The sequence below is a fragment of the Zingiber officinale genome, chromosome 8A (genome assembly GCF_018446385.1).
Source record: "Zingiber officinale cultivar Zhangliang chromosome 8A, Zo_v1.1, whole genome shotgun sequence".
NCBI classification, from domain to species: domain Eukaryota; kingdom Viridiplantae; phylum Streptophyta; class Magnoliopsida; order Zingiberales; family Zingiberaceae; genus Zingiber; species Zingiber officinale.
This window is the reverse complement of record NC_056000.1, coordinates 3,326,857-3,351,107: the sequence shown is the minus strand read 5'-3', so window position 1 is coordinate 3,351,107 and position 24,251 is coordinate 3,326,857. Positions and strand designations below refer to the sequence as shown.

At 36.7% G+C, this 24,251-nt stretch overlaps 1 non-coding gene and 1 pseudogene across 1 annotated transcript; one reads left to right on the top strand and one right to left on the bottom strand.

The window, feature by feature from the left end:
- LOC122009669 overlaps positions 1-24,251 on the top strand; it is a 47,201-nt pseudogene that overhangs the window by 10,456 nt on the left and 12,494 nt on the right.
- TRNAS-GCU lies at positions 22,484-22,571 on the bottom strand. Its single transcript has one exon. It is a non-coding gene; the product is annotated as a tRNA-Ser (tRNA).

Genomic DNA, 24,251 nt, shown 5'->3' with positions numbered 1-24,251 from the left:
TATTTTTTAGAATAATTTTAAAGTTAAAATAATTTTTAAAGTTAAAATAATTTTTAAAATAATTTTTAAGTTAAAATAATTTTTAAGTTAAAATAATTTTTAAAGTAATTTTTAAGTTAAAATAATTTTTCAAAATAATTTTTAGAATAATTTTAAAGTTAAAATAATTTTTTAAAGTAATTTTTAAGTTAAAATAATTTTTAGAATAATTTTAAAGTTAAAATAATTTTTAAAGTAATTTTTAAGTTTTTTAAAAAATAATTTGAAATTGAATTTTGAATTTAATATAATTTGATTTATTTTATTTTAATTTATTTTGATTTAATTTTAATTTAATTAAATTTATTTAAATTTAATTTAATTAATTCAATTTATTTGAATTTAATTTTGGTCCTTAATCATCTCCCCTGATCTAAGTTTTCAATCAAGAAATTCTATAATTTTTGTGAGATGAGTTAAGTTCAATTTCCGAGTTTGGTTTAACTTTGTGTTAGATTCAGGTTTAGCTTTGGACTCAATAAACAAGCATTCTCTAGATAAACTTCTGGGCTATGGTGAGTCACCTAGATATCATTAGAGTACACATACCTTTGAGATTTTTCAAATAGTCCTATCAACTGAACTTAGTATAAAATCTTGGTCTAACTAGTTAGGATCCGTAAGGGTAGTTTCAGTTAGTTCCACTAAGTCAAATGCACCAGGTCAAAGTTATATCTTCTTAGACATGCATAGATAGAGCTTCCCTAACCTACTATTATCCAAAACTTCACCAGTACCATAGGTCAAGTTAAACTTTGTCCCTTTTTAAGCTAATCCTAATTACCCTGATAGATAGATTAGTTTTGGAGGTGTCAAATAGTTTGGAGCCTCCCCCTGAATTATTGATCAGAATTTTTAAGTTTTAGGTTTATGTCAATTACTTTTATAATTGTAGTAGACTTGATGATAGTTTGAATTTGATTTAGTTCTGTATTTATTATTTGATCTTGGTTTAGTTGATTTAGTTTTATGTTTTGGATGACTATTTAATTTTACATAATATATTTTATTTTTAGGTATGTAGTATAGGTTTATTTCTACTTGCGTGGCTAAGCACACTTTTGGAACTCAAGCTTTAGTTTATGTTTTATGTTGAGTTATTAGTGACATAAATGATTTATTTGTTGAATTTGGCTTGTAACCAAGCCCGGATTTGTTGTATACTGTTTTTTGATTATTTAATATTAGGTCCAAATTTTTAAATCTAGTTGTAAAGTTTTCTAACAAACCTTTAAGTTTGTTAATTTCAATTTTTAGTGTCGAATTTTCCTCCTCAAGTTTTACGACTTGATTTGGGTTTGTCATTTCAATTTGTTCCTTGAGTTGTTGGTTTTCCTCAAGGAGCATTTTATTTTGATTTTCTTGTTCAGTTAATTTTCTATTTAAACAAGAAATGACTTTGAAAAACCGTTTGCTTAAATTAAAATTTACCTCCTTGGAACCTTCGGAAACGAGTATGGACTCATGGCTCGATTCGGGTTCGGACCCATCTTTCGATTCGTCCTCCGATTCTGATTCGAGGGCCATCAACATGAGGTAGCTTCGGTGCTTCTGCTCTTCGACTTCCGATTTCTCTGAAGACGATTTATCTCACGTTGCTTTGAGTGCCTTCTTTTTAATTGTCTTGGTTTTGTCATTCTTCAGCTTCGGGCACTCGTTCTTGTAGTGACCCTTCTTGCTTCATCCGAAGCAGGTCACATTCTTTGGTTCGGTAGTGGAGTTGATCTTCTGTAGGTCTTTTCTGCTAAAGTTCTTCTTTCTCCTGGTGAACATTTTCCTTACTAAGTTCACTAGGTGTTCTTCGTCTTCTAAGTCTCACCTTCAGATTCAGGTATGATTCTTGATTTTTCCTTGGAGGAACCTGCAAAGAGGGCAACATCTTTCTTGGTTCTAGTGTTAGTTTGCTCGTGTAGCTCAAGTTCACAAAATAATTCATCTAACTTTAACTTTGAAAGATTTTTCGAAATTTTGTAGGCATCCATGATGAATGCCCACAGTGCATTTCGAGGAAATGCGTTTAGGGCGTACCTTATTAAGTCACGATTCTCCATTTAGTAGTCGATGGTGTGAAGCCCGTTGAGGATATCCTTTATTCTTGCGTGGAGTTGACTCATCAATTCTCCTTCCTGTATTTTTATATTAAATAATTTGTTTAAATAAAGATCTTGTTTAGTTACCTTAGCATCACTGGTTTCTTTTTGCAGTTCGATGAGTTTGCCCCATAGTTCTTTTGCATTTTTGTGCGGACCCACTTAGTTCAGCTCTTCCTTCGTTAGCCCGCATTGTAGTGTGTTGAGGGCTTTGAAGTCTATCCGGGCTTTCTTCTTCATCTCTGGATTCCAATGTTCCGGGTCCATTAGATTTTCGGAGTCTTATAGCCTCTGGTGACGCTGAACCACTAATTGAAGTCTGTCTTCAGGTAGACTTCCATTCACTTCTTCTAATATGGGAAGTTATCGCCATTGAATAAGGAAGGTCGGACGGTGCTGTAACCCTCGGTCTGGGCCATGAATTCTGCACACACAGAAAGAAGAGAGAGAGGGTCCCAAGACTGAATTGGTGTTGCACCAATTCAGATTAATTTGCTACAAAAAAAAATTTCCAAAGAGGTAATTATACCAATTTGGATTATGTCGAAAAGCTCAAAAAAAATGAAAAGAAAAATTATCCCCTTTGCCTGATTGGTGGTTGCACCAAATCAAAGCAGTACCTGCTCTGATACTACTTGTTGGATTATGACGCACGTGAGAGAGGGGTGAATCACGTGGTTTTTAAAAATACTTCTTTTTCGGTTTTAAAAACTCAAGTACGCAACGGAAAGTAAAAGACAAGAAACATGAAGAACACAAGCGATTTTTTACTTGGTTCGGAGCTTTCGGCGACTCTTACTCCAAGGCCCAGGTAGCAGACCTATCAATGGGCAATCTACTAAAAATCTCTTTCGGTACCTCCGGAAGAGAAAATTGAGTACAAACAGTTAGGCTAAGTGCAACAGCCTGCACTTGTCCTTTAATAGTAGATAGATACAATAACAAAAGTTTTACCAACACTTCTTAGGAATCAAACCAAGGCGCTTTGTGTTGATATTTGTCTGTCGGGCATGATTAGAACTCCTCGGAGCAGTCGTCAGGCTTAACAGCTTCGTAGTAGAGTCATAGCAGCAACCGGAAGTGGTCGGAGGCTCAAATATGTGCGCAATAGCTCGTATGTAGTTGTTGTCCCAATGCCTAGCCTCCTCGAGACTACCTTATAAAAGGCTTGAAGGGCACCTCCCATAAGCATGGAAAGCACCTCCAATGGGATAAAATTTTATCCCGGCTTCGCTGTGCCTTATCTGCGAACCAGTCAAATTTTGTCCATGGAGGGCACCTTCCATGAACAGTACCGAGGTGCCTTCCATAGCCATAGAGGGTGCCCTCAGGTATTGCTCGCCCGACGGTAGCTTTTCTTCCTTGATTGTTTTCTTGCCCTACAACAAATGTGTTAGTCCAAATACTCTGCAAGACAAGTGTTAGCACAAATATAAATGGAGTAATTAGTTCATGTCCTCCCAGAACCAGAAACTAGTCAATGTCTCAGTTTAGGGATCCCAAATGGTCCTAGACTGGACCGACGCCTACTGTCCCTCACAACTGGGATGCATCCTCACAGTCACTCTTCTCCAGTGACTTACCTTTACTTACCTTTTGTCAGACATCTGATCAGCCCGTCGACCAGTCTGGACTTCGTGTCAGCTATCCGATTAGCCCGTCGACCTAGCTGGACTTCGTGCCAGCTATCCGATCGGCCCGTTGACCTAGCTGGGCTTCGTGCCAGATATCCGGTCAGCTCGTCGACCTATCTGGACTTCGTGCCAGCTATCTGGTCGGCCCGTCGACCTAGTTGAATTTCTCCTACACACTCAGTTAAAGTGTTAGATCAGAACAAAATTAACTTAACCTACTTTGTCATTCATCAAAACTTGAGTTAGACCATTAGTGCTAACCGCACCAACAACAAGAAAACATACACATTAGAAATATGAAAATAGCATGTAAAAGAAAGAGGCCAAGTGTTTACTTAATTTGAAACTAGGAAGTTGCTAGTTCAAGACTAAGAAGCGCACTATCAAGATCTCCTTCTTCGAACACAAGTCAGAGGTAGTGAAACCTCTTATAACAGTTGAGCACAGTACAAATTTGAAAGCATAAAAGAAAGAGTTAAACATGTCTGTTGTATTGAACTTCGAGCATCAACCCTCCTTTTATAGCCTTCATATTCGATATGATCGTTTGTCGATGTGGCATATTTCGAGAGTCTAGATTCTCTGGATGATTTTTTTTCAATTAAAGTGTGTAGAAGCAATTCGGACGTCTGGAGTCCACTGATGTGGTCATCATCCTTATCTATTTCAGCAATGGGTCTTACTAATGTGGCCACCCAATCTAAGCACTGGAAGGGATCCAAGCGCATGGAATCCATGCCCCTAGAATGTTCAACTTTAGGGTTGACCATTCTTTGACCTCCATTCACATGGGTGATGATTCGGTCGTCCAGAGTTGAGCTCACTCGGACTCAATTCCGGCCTTCTCCTTGAGCAGACTTCCTCCCAACTTCTCGTCCCTCAGATGCGCTACATGTGCCCTTCTCACTCCACCGATGTACTATTCCGCAACTTCTCATCCCTATGATACACTAAACCCGTTGACTCACTTCTCGTGTCATTCTTTTTGCTTGTTGTGTCTTCCACTCAACATTTTATATTCCTAAGTCCCTGCACACTTAGACACAAGGAATTAAATCCGTAAGGCCTCTTTAACTTGGTTGATCACATCCTATGGGGTACTTACATTCTCTAGGTTCATCAATGAGTTTTGATCAAACCCCATTGATGGACCTAGAAGACTTGAATTTCTAAAATCTTACAATGAGATGGAAGTGTGTTGCTAATTTTTAAAGATCAACACTATAATTTAGGTTCTGATCACATGCTGTGGTGCTGGTTTCTGAAGATCAACATCATAGTGTTCTGAAGGTTTCAAATCATTTTAAACACTACTAGGAGGGATTTAAAAGAGTAAATGAGGGCATATTTGGACTCAAGTTCACCTAATAAATCCATAGGAATTAGAATGAGTCTGATTAGAGTTTTCTAGGTCCATCAATGGATTTTGACTGAAATCCATTGATAGACCTAGGAGATTCAAACTTCTTAAATTTTATAATGAGATGGAAGTGTAGAGTATGTAGAAGGGATATATGGTGAGAAATCCTAGTCCTTGGTCTATTACACGAAGTTATAGGCCCGTGCCAATTGACACAAAGTCTTAAATTTTCTAAACCTTTTGAGAAATATTGGGAATCCTTTATGATGATAATGGAGGGTATATTTAAACTCCTGGGCACTATAGAAATCTACATGAGTTGTAAATGAGCCTGATCAGAGTTCTCTAAGTTCGTCAATGGGTTTTGACCGAAACTTATTGATAGACCTAGGAGACTTGGATTTCTAAAAACTTGCAATAAGATGGAAGTGTGGAATATGTAGAAGGGATATATTGTGAGAAATCCTAGTCCTGAGCGTTCTACACAAAGTTATAGGTTTGTGCCAATTGACACAAAGTCTGAAACTTTATAAACTTTTTGAGGAATGTTGGAAATCCTTTACTATGATAATGGAGTGCACATTTAGACTCCTAGTCACTATGTGAAAATCGATAATAGACTTCGGATATTAGCTAAAGTAATAGGTAGATAATTACCGAAGTAGACGCACGTGAAGTAAAAGGGTCAATTTTTTACTTCACCACACTTTTACCGAAGTCTATCACCGGTCCAAAACCGGTTCAAAATCGGACCGTTTTCGAAGTAAAAAAACTCTATTACTTCATCGAGACCAGTAAAATGACTGAAGTAGTTGATGATATATTACTTCATAGGTTTCGTTGTTTGATGAAGTAAAATAGGTATACAACTTCACAATTTTTGAATTCTGGTGCTGTAAAAGTTTAATTTTACTTCTGCATAATTTGTCTTGGTTGAAGTATTTATTATTGTATTACTTCATCGTAGTATAGCAGTAATAGAGTATATTTTACTACAACAAAAAATTCAATGTAGCGAAGTAATTTATACAAACTACTTCATAAATTTGATCAATAGTGAAGTAAATAGTTTCTTTAACTACACCACTATTTAAATTTAGCGATGTCTTGTTTGTCGTATTACTTCATCATTTATTTATAGTATCAAAGTAATTGACCATATTTTACTACAATATAATTTTAATTGACAAAAATTTAGATTATAATATTTTACTACAACACAATATTTTTTACCACCAAAATTAAACAAATATATCACAAAGATGTATCAAATACAATCCAAAAGTGTATTCATAAAAGACATGTTTAACCATAACCCAAAAACTTTTGTATCCAAAAATCTCTAAATACATGTTTAAAATTTATATCATAGCCTACACTTAGGCACCCACATAGAAGTAGATGAATTTGCTCCATTCACTTCTGACTTCATCATACTGAGATTGATTGTAATACTATTTATTTTTTGATGCTGCAAACTGAAACATTAATAGAAGTTTGAGGATCAATAAAAAATGACTCAATATTTTATAAAGAAAATATTTCATAAAAAAGAAATTCACCTTTCTCTCCAATTGTGGATCTTCATCCAAGACTATCTCTTTCATGTACCGCATCACACAATATCCACATTTAACACCACCATTTTGTTTAAAATTACCCTAATGAAATTGAAAATGTCATGCAAGAAGTCACAATCCAAATAATAAAAATTATTAATTGTTGTCTAAATACATAGTCACAATACATACTGTCAATTGTTTAAAACTTGGTCCTTTTGAAATACCCCTTGATGCATTGTATATTTTGATTCCACTACATTTTAAACAATAGAAAATTATTTTTACAACCTATAATTAATTGAATGCATTTAAAATCAGTCTAATATACTACTTACTTGGTCACAAAAAACATAAGGCGAAGATTGATATGAGCTCAATAAATATTGGGTACTAAAATAAGCTTCATCTTACAGAAACCTTGAACACTAATGAGGAAAAGTTCCTAAACCTCTAGGAAGCATTTATCTGGAGAAATCATCCAAATAGATTGGCAATCGAAGCAACACAAGACGACCATAGAGTCATCAATGACCATGGTATCCACTCCGTGGCCTTGACCTGTGCCAGATTTGTAGCATCTCATACAATTGCAAAAACAGGGACGAATGGATGGATTAGGGTTACAAACCTAGGATGAACTACATATCTTGAAGGGAAGGGGGCTTGAGAAGTTCGGTGGCCTCTAGCTCTAACTGCTACAAAGCACTTGCCTTCTTCCCATGGCCAGGAAACCTCAAAGAGGATGACCAATCGAAGGTCGATTCTTCGGTGGCATTACAGAGAGGAAGAACACTAATGGCACAACATAGAGGAAAAAAAAGAAGGGGTGGAGAGGGAAGAAACCTACCGAGCAGAGAGAAGAGGAAGTGGAGGTGTCTCAATGTAAAGGCTTTGTGTTGGGGATAAACAAGAAGGTTGTCTGTCGTCAGGTGAAAACGCGAAGGAGAAGGCTGCCGTCAGGGGAAAACACGAAGGAGAAGGCTGTTGTCGGGGGAAAATGTGAAGGAGAAGGCTACCATGGGGAAAACGTGAAGAAGAAGGTTGCCGTCGGGAGGGGGGACGCGAAGAAGACTATCGAGGAAAATGAGAAGGAGAAGCTGCCGTCGGGGGAAAACGTGAAGGAAAAAAATGCTAAGTGATTTCAGCAAAACTTAGGTTTTAGTAGAGAACAAGTCACAGTAAAGATTTTATAAGAATAATTAACGGTTCAAGTCATACTAAAATTTTAAACCCATTTAAACTTATTACTTCAGTACATATATATATATAAATTTTATTTTATAACTTATTACTTCATCAAATATATATTATGAATATCAAACAAAATTAGAAGTGAGACTCACATTTTTAAACTTACGAAGTCTAAAATCGTATTTACTACATCAACGTTATTACCGAAGTTGATTATCATTTCTTACTTCATAATTACTAATTGCCGAAGTAAACAGTGGTGAAGTCTATTGTCTATTTTCACATAGTGAGTCACTGCAAAAACCTACATGAGTTAGAAGGAGTCTGATTGGAGCTCTCTAAGTCTATTAATGGATTTTGATCAAAATCCATTGATGGACGTAGGGGACTTGGATTTACAAAAACTTGTAATAAGATGGGAGAGGTTAGTGTGTATAAGGTATATATGGTGTCCAATATCAGTCCTAAAACATGTATGTAAAATTATGATCGTGTACTAACCAAAACAAACGTTGGTATTGGTTTTCGAAGATCAATACCACACTGGTGTTGGTCTTTAGAAACCAGCACCATAGTTTTGATTCTGATCACACACTTTAGTGTTGGTTTCCAAAGACCAATATCATAGTGGTGTTGGTCTTTAAAAATTAGCACCACAGTATGATAGATCGGATGCGAGCGATAGAGGGGGTGAATATCGCTTCTTTTAAAACTCTTCTTTTACTTTTAAATAAGAATCGTGTAGTGGAAAGTAAAAAGGGAGATAGGTTCATTTACTTCGTTCGGAGCCTAGCTCGACTCCTACTCGAAGGCCCGCGGTCCTTGACAGCACCGATGGGCAATCACTATAACTCTTCTTTCCGAAACCTTCGGAAAGAAGCAGATCGTACAGATACAAGAAGTATAAGATAGTAACAACCCTACAATCTTATTTAAAATTAAGTGCAATACAAAATAAATATACCGACAATAGTATGCGTAGGATGTAGCTTGGTCGGTACTTCCGGACGGAGTGACTTGCTGAGTTATTGAAGATGTGTAGCATAATCCGTACGCGAAGAAGAGCTTTTGAGATGATCAGAAGAGTTGTTCTGGCCTCAGACTTCGAGTCTCATTTTATAGGTGTAATGGAGGTTCGGTCGACCGATCCCTCTGTTCGGTCGACCGAACCAGCTCCCATCCTTTCCTGGCTGGAGTCTGACGCTGGCTCGATCTCTGACATTAACTGATCTTTAATGATTCGGTCGACCGAACCCATTTTTCGGTCGACCGATCATCTTCCTTCCCTATTCGTCGTGATTTGCCGAGATCAACATTCAATGCACCATTAATGCTGATTGGTTCGGTTGACCGATCCATAGGTTCGGTCGACCGATCCGCTTCTTTTCCTTTAGCTGCAGATCAGTGTTGAGTCATCATGGTTCGGTCGACCGATCCTCTGGTTTGGTTGACCGATCAAGCTTTGATCGGGCTGAACTCTGTTTTGGTTTGAACTGATACCTGCTTTGAGTTAACCTAGTTCGGTCGACCGATCCTCATGTTCGATAGATCGATCGGGTCGAACCTGCAAAATAGTGTTACAACAATAATAATACAGAAAATAATGGTAAACCTAAACCTAGATTTACCGAGATCCGCTGGTCCGGTCGACCGCGTGCGGTCCACCGGAAACCATCCGATCAACCTTGCTTGGAGTTCACTCCTCCAAGACTTCTCGTTACCTAAGGTTATCACCCCCTAGGGTTTTCTCAACCTGGCTTCACTCACCATGACCTAAGGTTACCACCCCCTAGGGTTTTCTCAACCTGGCTTCACTCACCAGGACCTAAGGTTACCACCCCCTAAGATTTTCTCCACTTAGCTTCACTCACCAAGACTCAGTATTCGGCTACCCAAGGATCAAGTCCTCCAGACCTATCCACCTGGCTTCCACGATATACCGAGATTTCTCCCCTTGCCTAGCCTACAACTAGGACTTCCCTTGATCAAGCTTCATACTTAAACATACTTAAGCATACTTAAACATATTTGTTTGACATTAAAACCTTGGAGGTCGATTGCACCAACACAGTATTATAAAGAAAGCAAATCATTTTGAGCACTACTGTGAGGGATTTAAAAGAGTAAACTAGGGATTATTTGGACTCAGGTTTACCTAATTAATCCATAGGAATTGGAATGAGTCCGATCGGAGCTCTCTAGGTTCATCAATGGATTTTGACTAAAACTCATTGATGACCTAGGAGACTTGGATTTCTGAAAGTTTACAATGAAATGAAAATAAGGAGTATGTAGAAGGGATATATGGTCAGAAATCCTTGTCCTGGGTTTCCTACATGAAGTTATAGGCACATGTCAATTAGCACAAAGTCTGAAATTTTCTAAACCTGTTGAGTAATATTGAGAATCCTTTAAAATGATAATGGAGTGCATATTTATATTCCTGGGCACTGTAAAAACCTACATGAGATAGAATGAATTCAATCGAAGTTCTCTAAGTTCATCAATGTATTTTGACTGAAGCCCATTGATAGACTTAGGGGACTCAGATTTTTAAAATTTTATAATGAGATGGAAGTATGAAGTATGTAGAAAGGATATATGGTTAGAAATCCTAATTCTCAGTTTCCTACATAAGTTATAAGCCTATGTCAATTGATATAAAGTCTGAAACTTTCTAAGGGGGCGTTTGGTTCTCTCCTAGAAATCGGAATGGGAATGGGTATCATAGTATTATGGAATGGGAATGGGTATGAGCTTGGGTATCATTCTTAAAAATGATGTTTGGTTAGTTAAATATTTTCAATCGGAATGAACCTAAATTTCCTTTTTTACCCTTACAGGAAAATAAGAGAAAAAAGTAGATGGGAGAGAAAGTTGAATGTGAGAGAAACATATGATGAGAGAAAATGATGAGAGAGAAAGTGTGTTGGGAAAAATAAAGAGAGAGAAAGTATGATGAGAGAAAATGAGGAGAGAGTGTATGATAGGAGAGATTGAGAAGAGAAAAAGTATGATCAGAGAGAAAGAGTGATGGTAAAAAATGAAGAGAGAGAAAGTATTATGAGAAAAAATGCAAGAGTGAGGAGAGAGAAAGTACGATGAGAGAGAAAGTGAGTTGAGAGAGAAAGATTGATGGGAAAAAATGAAGAGAGAGAACATATGATGAGAGAAAATGAGAGATTGAGGAGAGAGAAAGTATGTTGAAAGAGAAAGAGTGATGGAAAAAATGAAGAGAGAGAAAGTATAATGAGAGAAAATGAAAATGTGAGGAGAGAGAAAGTGGATTGAGAGAGAAAGAGTGATGGGAAAAAATGAAGAGAGAGAAAGTATGATGAGAGAAAATGAGAGACTGGGGAGAGAGAAAGTGTGATTTGAGAAAATAAAGAGAGAGAGTGTGATGAGAGATAATGAAGAGAGAGAAACTATGATGAGAGAAAATGAGGAGAGGGAGTATGCTAAGAGAGATTGAGGAGAGAAAAAGTACAATGAGAGAGAAAGTGCGATTAGAGAGAAAGTATGATGAAAAAATAAGGAGAAAGTGCGTAATGGGAGAGAGTGTGATGGAAGAGAATGAAGAGAGAAAGAATGAGGAGAGAGAGTGTATGATGGGAGAGAATATAGAGAGAAAATGGTAGAGAATGTGTGATGAGAGAGAATGAGGAGAGAGAAAATATGTTGAGAGAGAAACTGTGATGATAAAATAAGGAGATAGAAAATATTATGAGAGAGAACAAGGAGATAGAGTATGAAATTAAAAAGAAATTGAACAAATATACTAAGGGTATTTTTGTCTAAAACTTAATTCACATTCCTATTCCATCAAAAGTCAAAACCCAAGGGAGGGGGTGAGTTTCATCCATACCCAAGTTTTTGGGTTTCATTTCAAAATTTGATTCCATTCCCATCAACCAAACACAAGGTTTGGGAATAAATCCATTCTCTTATTCCCAAACCATAAACCAAACGTCACCTAAATCTTTTGATCCATGTTGGGAATCCTTTATGGTGATAATAGAGGGCATATTTAGAATAATAGGCACTGCAGAAACTTACATGAGTTGGAATTAGCTCGATCAGAACTCATTAACACTAAAGTGATTTTTTATTTTATTTTATTTTATAATTATTTTTATTAATAAAATTAGTTCATGTTATTCATTTTGATTTTATTTTATTCTTTTATAAATAGATATTAAAAATAGGAAAAATAATTTTAATATTTTATTAATTTTATGTTAAAAATAAATAAATTTAGAGAATAATATAAGTTAAAATAAAAGTGAAGAGAAAAAAATATTAAACTAGATAACATTGAATCAACCAGTAAAGAAGAGATAAAGAAATGATTAATTAAGTTAGATAATATTAAATTTGAAACGATCGACCTCATTCTATGAAAAGAAAAAAGATAGTGTATTAGTGTTGATAGAAAGTGAAAGAAAAAAAACTAAATGTAGCTTACAAAAGAGAGAAAAAAAATTGTTACGTGCAAAGTTGAGAAAAGTTTGTTAGAGGGTAAAATTGAAATCAGGTATGCTTTTTGAAAATTATAAAACTCGATTTCTAAAAAATCTCTTTAATATTTGCATTTAAAAAATAGTAAATTATCCTAAAATCCCTAATAATAAACTATATCAGAAAAAATTTATTCTCACCTAAATACAAATTTTTCTTTATTTTAACTTTCTAATGCATACCTATTTACCTAATTATCCTCATTTTTAGGTAAATAAATTATCCAAAATGAGATATAATTAGTTCTAAATGTATCACATTTAAATTAGAATTTAATATACTTTCTATCAAATTGAGATATACTTGATTTTAATTAAATAATATTGAATTTAAGATGAATTATACCTCATTTTAGACTTTTTGTATTTATAAAAAAATAATAAAAGATTATGTTCTATACAAATAATAATATAACTCTTCCTAGATTCAGTATTATTTAATTAGAATTGAGTATATCAATTAATTGGTCATGCAAAAAAGAGTTATACTTAATTAATAGAAAATATATTAAATTCTAATTTAAATATATTAAATTTTAAAAAAATTATATCTCATTTTAGATTTTTACATATTTTTAAAAACTAAGGGTAATTAAATAATAGATGTGTATTAAGGAGATGGAGTAAAGAAAAATTTATATATGAAAATTGAGAATAATTTTTTTTCGACACATCAATTAGGACAAAACTAAATTTACATGTAAGGAGTTTAGAATAATCCTTAAAAAAAAAAAAAACTCATCCTTTAATAATTTGATTAAAAAAAGGGTATGGTTGTGTTTATTTTTGTCCATCCTCAGAATCCAAAAACAGAGGGGAAGACGAGACCTCTGCTTCGAAGGCGACGTGGCAACGATTCTATCAACAAACGTGGTACCGCCTCGGAAGCACTCCCACCGATCTTGGAGTCGAATCTCGGGATTACACGTGGTAACGCCTCGTAAGCAATTCTATCAAGAAATTGATCGAAGGCGATAGCAAAGTGAACAAGAAGACGCTAGATTTGCCCAGTCAATTGGACAGTTCCGCTAGATTACAGAGATTTCTCTCGATCAAGACATTTTTAATTTTTAATCTGAACGCCAGCTCTTCCGATCAATTAATACGGAAAATAACTGACCAGCCTTCTATTCTAGACTTCTAGGATTGCCTTTTCACTTAAACAAAAAATTTAATTTGGCAATGCACCGTGTATCTTAAGAATCGATCAATAAATATCTAATTAATTATGAAAACACCTTACCATTACGCCGAAATCGCAGATCATATTTATTGCTTTTTAATTTTAAGAAGAAAAGTCAAATTTTCCGCTCATCCCTGATTTACTGATTCCTTGATTTTTTTTTTTTAACAATTAACGTGTTAAAATTTTACTCGATTAATTTTAAAAATAAATGATTTTTTTAATAGTAATTCTAAAATACAATTAAATATATATGATGCAAGTAGCACCATACAATTAAACCTAAATTTTAATATTGGCAAAATATTAAAAATAAGTCTTGTGGCATTTTAACATGTTGATCAAGTTTACAAGAAAATCTTAGTTGAGACTAGAGAAAAGAAATCTTATTTAAGAGTAGATAAGAGAAATCCAGTTGAGGTTAGACAAGAGAAGTCCTAGTTGGAGGTGTTGAATAAGTGTGAATGAAGAAGAGGGGGAAGAGAAAAAACTCTATTGTGCATAGGACTTTAGTCCCACATTGGGAGTTTCTTGACATCTTTGTTAGTTTATATTGATTGACATACATTGAGGATGTGAACAAATACATGGGGAGAGATTCTCTCTCACGCATGGGTGCGTAGGGGGGGTGCAAATCCAGGGCCCGGATTTGCACTGAACCAAGTTGACTCGTGTGCGAGCACGACCTGCGCACACGAATGTCGGATCGGTCGGAGCAAAAATTTGCCAAGCTCTCCATAGCATTCGGGTACCACTCAGCTCGTCATGACTACCAGTGCTTGGTCGGATTCACGGTCGGTCGTTGTATCCTGGGAAATAGACGTCCCTTGTAAGCCTCGAAGCACAACTGGAGGTGGGTGAATCTGTTTCAAGGAAACTGCACCTCGTAGGTGACAGCTTGACCTATCTGCTTCGCCCGATCGGCTAGTCCGCGCTCGGCCTATCTGCTCAACCCGGTCGATCTCTTTGACAGCCCGCTCGACCTGGTTCCTTCGATCGATCTGCTAATACCCCATATATCTCTAGCTACAGATTGTTTGTGTCCAACAGGAGGGACTAGGTAAGTAAGTTTTGGTCAAAAGGACTAAGCAAATAAGTACTAGTTGGATGGATTAGGCAGGAAGATTTGGCAGATTAAGAACATCGGAAAAAAGTCCAAATAAATCAGGTGGGCCAAAGTTTAGCATCAAGTAATTAACTCTCCTGAGTAGAGTGATGAGGATGTGTTTTTGAAAAGAGAGCAGTAGACGTCGGTCCAACCTAAGATTTCACGGAAAACCTAAAGTTGAGACTGGATAGTACAAAGTGTTATCAAGCATAATCTTATCATATCTATGCTAACACTTTGATGTAAGCAACTGACTATGGGAGCTAGCAGGAAAAAGGAGGTTTTGGTGCCCTAATCAGTTCCAAGCAGCTTGAGGTCCAGGCACTTGGGTAAACAAAGCGCAGATAGAGCTTCGATCAAGTGCTACCACATCAACTGGTTAGGTGTCTGGAAGGGATTCAGGCGTCTGAAAGGGATTCAGGAGCCTGGAAGGGATCCAGGTGCTTGGAAGAGATCAAGACACCTGGATTGACCAAGTCAACATCGGATTAGGATTGGATAGGGGTTGTTAGAGGCTCCCTATGTTGATCCAGGTGCCCGGATGGTGCTATAAAAGAAGATCATAGCCAGAGATTTCACATAACTGATTCTGTAACGACCCAGCCCCTCGACCCCTTATGTCGTCGACCGACGACCCTCGGCCGTGCCGTTACTCACTAGGTCTTCCCACCCCTTGCCAGTGGATTTTTGCCTTCCCCAGGATTCGAACTCTAGACCTCCAGGCTAAGTACTGGAGTTTATGAATCCTGGTAGCTAAGTGAGTGGGAAGACCTAGTGAGTAACGACACGGCCGAGGGTCGTCGGTCGACAACATAAGGGGTCGCCAGTTGGGCCGCCCAAGGGACCGCCAAGGGGCCGCCAGTTGGGCCGCCCAAGGGGCCGAGGGGCTGGGTCGTTACAGATTCACACTCAATTCTACACTTCTGCTATTGCGAAAAATTGTTGTGCATAAGCTACAATGATGCAACAGCACTGTGACGCCGCCATGAGCTCAAACGAGCCTAGCATCTTGATAACACTAGTTGTTTGCTTACTTTGCTTATTCATGTCTTTGTACACTCTATCTTGAGGTTTGGTAGGATTGTTACTGAACCTGATTTTTGTAAAAGAAATGGATTGATAGTGATTGCCACAAAAGTGGTCAAACTGACTATAGGCCATGGAGTAGTAGCCACGAGACTGCAAACTAAGTAAAACCAAAGTGCTCTTTACTTTTTGCTATTTACTTTCCGCTGCACGACTTTGGTTTTTCGAGCGAATTCTGAACACGTGCAAAATGTGTTATTCACAACCCTCTAGCGCTTTCTCGATCTAACAATTAGTATTAGAGCGAGATCATTTTGAATTGATGTAACTACAATTCGATCAATTTTTTTATTTTTTTACATATTTCTTTTTCCGCACCACTAATCCAAGACTAAGTCTTGGTACATTTTTTTTCTTGTTTTTGTCATGCAAGATTTCTTCGTGATGGTCCTCCAAGAAGGCTATAGTAGTGTCCATGCCCCTCTATTCAGTGGTGATGATTTCGTCTACTGGAAGGGGGGATGAAATATTTTTTGAAGATCCACATAGACTCGTGGATCATAATCAAGACCGGGTTCATCCTACTAATCAACAAAGAAGGTTACGAGAGCTAGACTCCCAAAATAAAGAGATAATTTGAAGCTGACATCAAGGCAACTCAGATACTACAATGTGGTCTAACCAAAAAGGAACTTAACCGCATCAGCCATTTTATCAGTGTAAAAGACCTCTGGAACAAGCTAGTCAAACTCCATGAGGGAACCGTGAATACAAAGGTAACGAAACATGATCTTAATTTTGTTAGTGCAATATCCCCTGAGTCAGGTTGACCAGGTTGACTAAGTTTGAGTTGACTCAAGTTTGAGTCTTGATGTTTGGATTTCGATGTTTGACAATACACGGAGATTGCAAGTGTAATTTCCCGTTTGGGGGAGATTGTTGATACAATTCCCCTCTGGTCAAGGACTAACTAGTTAGATATGAAGAAGAGTCGAGTAGGTCAAGGCTGACCGGATACTTGACTGGAAAGTCCTAGTGAGTGAAGCTAGGCAGTTGGAAATCCTGGTGAGTGAAGTCAATTGAAAGTTCTAGTGAGTGAAGCTAGGCAGTTGGAAGTCCTAGTAAGTGAAGCTAGGCAGTTAGAAATCATGGTAAGTGAAGTCAGGTGAAAGATCTAGTGAGTGAAGCTAGGCAGTTGAAAGTCCTAGTGAGTGAAGCTAAGTAGGTGAAAATCTCGGTAAGTGAAGTCGGACAGTGAAAAGATCTGGTGAGTGAAGCCAGATACGTGGAGATCTAGGTGGGTCAAGGTTGACCGGACACCTAGTGTTGGGAAGCCCAAGTAGGTCAAATGATTGACAGGATACTTAGCACAAGGAAATCTAGATGGGTCAAGGTTGAACGAACATCTAGTGGAAGTTGAAGTGGGTCATGGTTGACTGAACACTTGGCGAAGAAGTCTCGGTAGGTTAAGGTTGACCGGATACTAGGCATGAGGAGTTCCAACAAGTCACGGTTAACCAGATGTTAGAATTGGAGACCCTAGACTTGAGTTAAGAAAGTCAAAGGGAAGTCAATCGATCAACCGATCGATTGAACTATGGTTCAATCGATCAACCGATCGATTGAAGGTGTGCTGAGAAGAAGGCTAGCCTAATCGATCGACCGATCGATTGGGAAGTGAAATTGCGAGCACAAAATGCTCCCCAATCGATCGGCCGATCGATTGAGCTCCCCAATCTATTGGGGCAAATTTTCTGGCGCAGGCGCGAGAGCACAGAAGAAGGCTAAATCGATCAGCCGATCAATTCAGCCTCCCCAATCGATCAGTCTATCGATTGGGAGGCGACCGTTGCGCAGGATAAAGCCGTTGGCGAGCGTCTTTCTCCGCAGATCTTCCTCTCCACTTCTTACGATCACTCTCAGTTGTTCATGCTAGTTCTTGAAGCTTTCTTGGAGCAAAGTATTGGAGCACTTCCAAGATCAAGAGGCGTTCCACACAACAAGAAGAAGCTAGGGTTTAGGTTTCATGTTATAAACCTTGTAAGATTTTACTTATATTAGCTTCCCTTTTATTTCTTCTTGTATCGAGAGTTTGTATAAGGCTTTTTTGCCTTCGGTAGTTACCGAGAAGGAGTGTTTTTATTAGTGGAGTGTGTGTCGCGTGTGGATCCTTGGATCAGTCACCTCTTCTTGAGGTGGATACCAAGTAAATCCCTAGTGTTAGCATTGGAGAGATTGCTTCAAGTTTTATTCCATTGTAAATCATCATGAAGCAAGACAACAAGTGCGACGTGCTATTCATCCCCCCCCCTCTCCTAGCACAAACCGACCCTAACAAATTTGAATAAATTTGCTAACATTAATATGTAGGAGTATGAGTCATCATGGGAAGAATCGAAAGAAGAAGAACGAGCTCAAACGAGCTTCCTTGCACTAATGACAAAAGATCATGTGACCAAGACCGACACCGAGTCTGAATCTGAAGATGAGTCTGAGAGAAGCTACGGATCTATATTTATTTCTGAATGGTCTAATCCCAATGTAAGTTCAACTGAATAATCTAATTTGTTTAGCATAATTTCTTACTTGAATCACAAATTAGAAAAATCCAACCGTCGGATTAAGTCACTACTAAAGGAGGGAGTTCAGGTTGAACTCCTCAAGGAGTAGACTAACCCAAGTTTAGTAATTGATCAAGTTCAAGTTAAAACCTCAACTCACATCGAACAATATGAGAAAGAGAATTCTAATCTAAAAGATCATGCTACTGATGCAGGGGAATCTACATATTATTATTATTACAATTATTATTATTATTGTTATTATTAGTAATAGTAGTAATTTTGTTTTTTTTTTTCAGATTTTTTAGTATTTAGGATATTTTTAGTCTTTAGGATAATTTTGGTCATTTTTATTTTTATATTTTAGAATTTTAAGTCCATTTAGAATTTTCAAGATTTATTTTTAGGATCTCTTTCCATCCTTTATAAGATAAGAATTAAGGTATAAATATTAAGATTTCTTTTCTTTTTAAGTTCTAAGGTTTAAAATCTATATAAGAGTCATATTTAGAGCATCCATATTAGTTTTCCTATCAGAATATATAATTTAGGATAAATATATTATTTTAATAAATTTAGATATCTATTTTTTAATACATCATATATCAGTTTTCATATTTCTTCTCTTTCATCTATAATGTTTAAGCAATGAAATTTATTTTTTAAATTTAAATAATGAAATCCATTCTCTAAGTTTAAAGAAATATTATTCATAAATATATAATTTAGGAATGAATAGAATAATTGATGAAAAAACTTTTTAACTATCCTATTCAAAAATTAAGGTGAAATTTTTTAATAAAGTATCTGATATTGATACTCTTAGTTGATTAAAAACAATCCTCTATTATTGAACAATATTTCTTTTTTGGAGTAAACCTTTGAGGGCATTGATATTTCTTCTTAGCTTTTCCTTAATTCCCTTCTTCTTGTTAACCCGTAACATAATCGTTATTTTTTCCGACGTCAATAGGTACGAGAGCAAATAAGGTTGGTTGTAATTGTATCAGGGGATGGAAACAGGTCCTGACGGCGTTCTTCCAAACGCTATCACCATGCTGGGCGTGTTGCAGGCTTGCTTCGGCTCGTGAACCTAGAATTCCGCTTAGAAGTTCATCGCTTTGCTGAGGAGAATGATGCCAAGATGAACCGCGCCAGCTGGCATTCGATCATCGGTTTCTATGCTAAGTGTGGGTGCTTGGATTTTGCCTACCAAGTGTTCGATGAAATGAGCGACAGAGATGGTGTCACAAACAAAGCTATGAACTTGAGTGGAGGTCAGAAGCAAAAGATCCAACTATCCTCAGCCGTGTACAACAATTCAGATGTCTATTTGCTAGATTATCCCCTCAGCGCAGTCGATGCACACACAGGGGCGTACCTCTTCAAGGAATGCTTGATGAGGCTGCTGTCCAGCAGGACTATCATTTACGTCACGCATCAGTTGGAGTTTTTAGCTGCGGCAGATCTTATTCTGGTATTGAGAGATGGAAAGATGGCGCAGTCTGGAAAGAACCAAGAGCTGATGGAGGAGACCGATGGGGAGCTTGTGCAGCAAATGGCTACACACAACGAGACACCGAGGAGGGTCCTCAGCTTGTAAGATTGGCCGTCTCCGAGATTAGCATCCGATTCAATAGATGAGGGATCTTCTGCAACATTTCAGCTTTTTTTTTTTTTTGCCATCTTTCGGTTCACATAGCGTAGAAAGAATAGATTGTAGTTTTGATTCAAGTAGTAGTGGTCACTTTGCTTTGGAAAAATCTGTTACTTGTACCTACCAGGAGGTTTTTGATTCAAATCACGTTCAAGAATGCCAACCAAAATTCCAGTTTGTCGACATATCAGGGATTCTTGGTGAAAGCTGGGGAATTAATCTTCCGTATGGAAGTGCAAAGAAGATACAAGGGGAATTCACAGCAATTACTTTGTAAACATTGTGCTAAGCCTCCTGAGTTCAAAGCAGTATTGTGGGATTTGCAAGAAGATTTGGCATCACATAGATGAGGGAAATTGGATTTGTTGTGATGGGTGTCAAGTGTGGGTACAAGTAGAATGTGACAACGTGTGGTAATATATGGAGAACGTAACAGTGATTATTTCTGCCCTGATTGCAGGGCTACACACAATTTTGAAGTGTCATATTTAGATATTGATTTGGATGATTTATTAGATGCAGACGATCAGAAGATTGAAACCAATGAAATAATCAACTTGGTTGAAATACAGTCGGTCGATAGAATTGATGGGTGTAAAATTGATTTTCAGCTTCTCAAGTTTGAAAAATAGAAGCATTGGGATCGTTGAGGAATCCCAAAGTCTAATAATTATTATTAGATTTTATCGATTTAGTATGAAAGAATCTTCCTCTAGGTTATCATCAAAAATTACTCTAATGAGTTTTTTTAACTCAGGATGACGCTGGAGAATCTACATAGTATTATTATTATTATTATTATTATTATTATTATTATTGATAATTTTAAAAAAAATTTGGTATCTAGGTTATTTTTAGTTATCTTAGATATATATTAGGATTTTAAATCTGTTTATAATTTTTTAGGATTTGTTTTTTTTTCTTTTTTTATTATAGCTTTTTACCAAATCCAGTAGATAAATTTCCAAAATATCCAAATCAAGTATTATAATTTTAAATTTACCAAATCATTATCCACTTCCCGTTTTACCCTCATCCTCAAATCAATTCAATTTCTTTCTGTGTGTTTAAAAAAATTCATTATCAATTTCGGTCAAAATCGGTTGATGGAGCTAGAGACCTCGAAATGATATAAAATCAACTCCTATATGTTTGTCTAGTTCTCCTGATTGTAAAAATGTTATCAAACATTAATTTGACTTAATATATTGAGAGCAGTTATTTTTTTAAATATGAATGTGTTCGAAAAACTAATTCATGTTTAAAAAATTACTGCTCTTAATATATTCTGTTAAATTGATATTTGATAGCATTTTTACAATCTGAAGAACTAGGTGAACACATAGAAACTGGTTTCAATTGATGTTTGAGAGAATTTATATAATCATAAGAACTAAAAGAACTCATAGGATCTAGTTTCACTTCATTCCAAACTCTCTAGATTCATCAACCAATTTTGACCGAATGAACCTATATTGATTTTATTTAGATTCATTCGGCCATAGTTTCAAAAAAAATAATGCTCTCAATATATTGCATCAAATTGATATTTGATAGTATTTTTACAATCAGTAAAATTAGACGAATATATAGAAATATGTTTCATGTTATTTCAAGATCTCTAAGTCTAAGCCCGTTTCAGTCAAAATCGGCTGATGGACCTAGAGATCTTGAAATGACATGAAATCAATCTTGAAATGACATGAAATCAGTTTCTATGTATTCATCTAGTTCTCCTTATGTAAAAATATTATTAAATATCAATTTGATGCAATATATTGAGAGCAGTGATATTTTGAATACGAATATATCCAAAAAATTAATTTATGTTCAAAAAACCATTGCTCTCAATATATAGGATCAAATTGATGTTTGATAGTAATTTTACAATCAGGAGAACTAGACGAACATATAGGAATTAATTTCATATCATTCCGAGGTCTCTAATTCCATCAGTCGATTTTGGTCGAAACCGGCTGATGGATTTTTCAAACAGAATGAGATCGATTCAACTGATTTGTTTTTCCAATCGAATTGATTTGAGAATGAGAGTAAAAAAGGAAGTGGGTACGTGATTTGGTAATTTTGAAACTATAATATGTTTTGGGTATTTTGAAAACTTATATATTGGATTCAATAAAAAGTTATTTTTATTAGGATCTCTTTCCTTCCTTTAGAAGATAGGAATTGAGGTCTAAAATCTTGTTTAAAGTCTATATAGATGTAAGATACTATAAATAAAAAATAAAAAATAGTATTAATGGCGAAAAAATAGCGAAATCTTGGTCAGAACAAATTCTTGTCTCGATTAGTATTAGTAGCGAAAAAATGACGAAAAAAAATCAATCAAAATTGTACGATTCACAATAAATAATCAATGAGATTTTCTTCATATAAAAAAGAAAAAGACCGATCAATTCATTAAAAAAAGAAAATTTCTATTTCTTATTATTTTATCTATTCTATAAATTTACCTATGATAAATTCAAGGAATTTCAATTCCTTTTGAAAGTTCGAAATCAAAAGTATCAATCGGATCGAGTAATCAGAGCGAGCGGAGAAAGAGGGATTCGAACCCTCGGTACGAATAATTCGTACAACGGATTAGCAATCCAACGCTTTAGTCCACTCAGCCATCTCTCCAAACTCCAAATGGAAAAGAAAATTGAAATAATTTAAATTAAAGAAATTATGGAGACTCTCCTCTTATCGCGACTCCCCTCCTCTCTGTTGCTCTCATCGCTCTCCCTGCAACCGACAGCCTTGCTCTCACCTTTTGAATTCTAAGCGTCAAAGCCCTGGCCTGACCTCCCTAGCTCTTGCTTCCTCTCCCTTCCTGCAGCTTGGCTTGACCTCAGCAGCTTCGGTGGGCATCCTCTCGCCGGAGGACCTCTCCTGCACACCTTCTCACTGGAGGTAGGGCGACATGTCATGACAACGCCGAAGGCAGGAGTCAAGAGCGGCAAGGTTCACGGGGTTCAGGGGGGTCATTGGTGGCAATGCCCTTTGGTCCTTTCTTCCCTAATTTTGAGGGGAGCAATGACGCCCTTCTGCCCTAATTTTGAGGGGTCCATGTCCCTTGTTTAAATGAGGCTTCAAGCCTCAAGTTTGGAATCTTTAATAGTTGTTATTTCCTTAATAGTTCAAGTCCTTGTTTGAATGTCATTGCCTAATTTTGAGGGAGTAATTATAAGTGTAGTAGTTGGACTTGAACTCTAGCCGGATGCCCCTTCTTTGCTACGATCTTTCAGAAAAGACCAATAAATGCACTTTGTGTCGATGTGGCGATGTAGGCGATAATGACACTTTCCTCCTCTGGTGCAACAAAGAAGTTGAATCAACGACGACCTATCGAAGTCCAAAGTCAATCCTTCATCCAATTCCTGAGTAGAGACCACTCCTCGAAGTCCTAGGCTCTTACTATATATTAGAGATTAGCTCTCATCTCTTCCGACTTCTATTGGCTCAAGGTAACAAGTGACGTAGCTCATTTCGTGGATCGTTGCTTTATTTGTCAACAATCTAAGGGAACCTTCACCAATACTGGTTTGTATACTCCCTTACCAATTCCCGAAGCCCCTTGTTATGAGGTTAGCATGGCTTTCGTATTGGGTTTACCTCGCACCCAACAGACCGCAAACTCTATTCTAATTGTGGTGGATCGATTCTCCAAGATTGCTCACTTTGTGGCATGCAAAAAAATCATGGATACTATTCGGATTGTCACCCTCTTCTTCAAAGAGATTGTGTGTTTACATGGTATTCCTCAAACTATTACTTCAGATCGTGATACTAAATTTGTCAGTTAATTTTGGAAGACTTTATGGGAAAAGCTAGGGACAGAGCTAAACTTCAGCAGCGCCTATCACCCTCAGACAGATGGTCAGACTAAGATAGTGAATCAGAGCTTAGGAGATCTTCTAAGATGTCTCACAAGAACCAAACCGAAGCAATGAGATCTAGTTTTACCTCAAACAGAATTCGCATACAATAGATCAAAGAACATGACCACTGGTTTGAGTCCTTTCGAAGTTGTTTATCGACGAAACCCATCTAGGGTACTGGATTTAGTCCCTATTTCGCATCCCGGACAAACTAACCCCAAGGTTGAGGAGATGATTGAGCATCTTCGAGTTATTCATGAGCAGGTTAAGCAAGCTATTCAAGAAAGCAACACTGACACTACAAGAAAATTGGGATTCTACAACACTTAAACGACAACGCTTTTTTTAAAAAGCGTTGTCTATTTTTTTTTAACAACGCTTTTAGTGAAAAGCGTTGTCTATTTCATTATTTTGTTATTAATAGACAACGTTTTTCTAA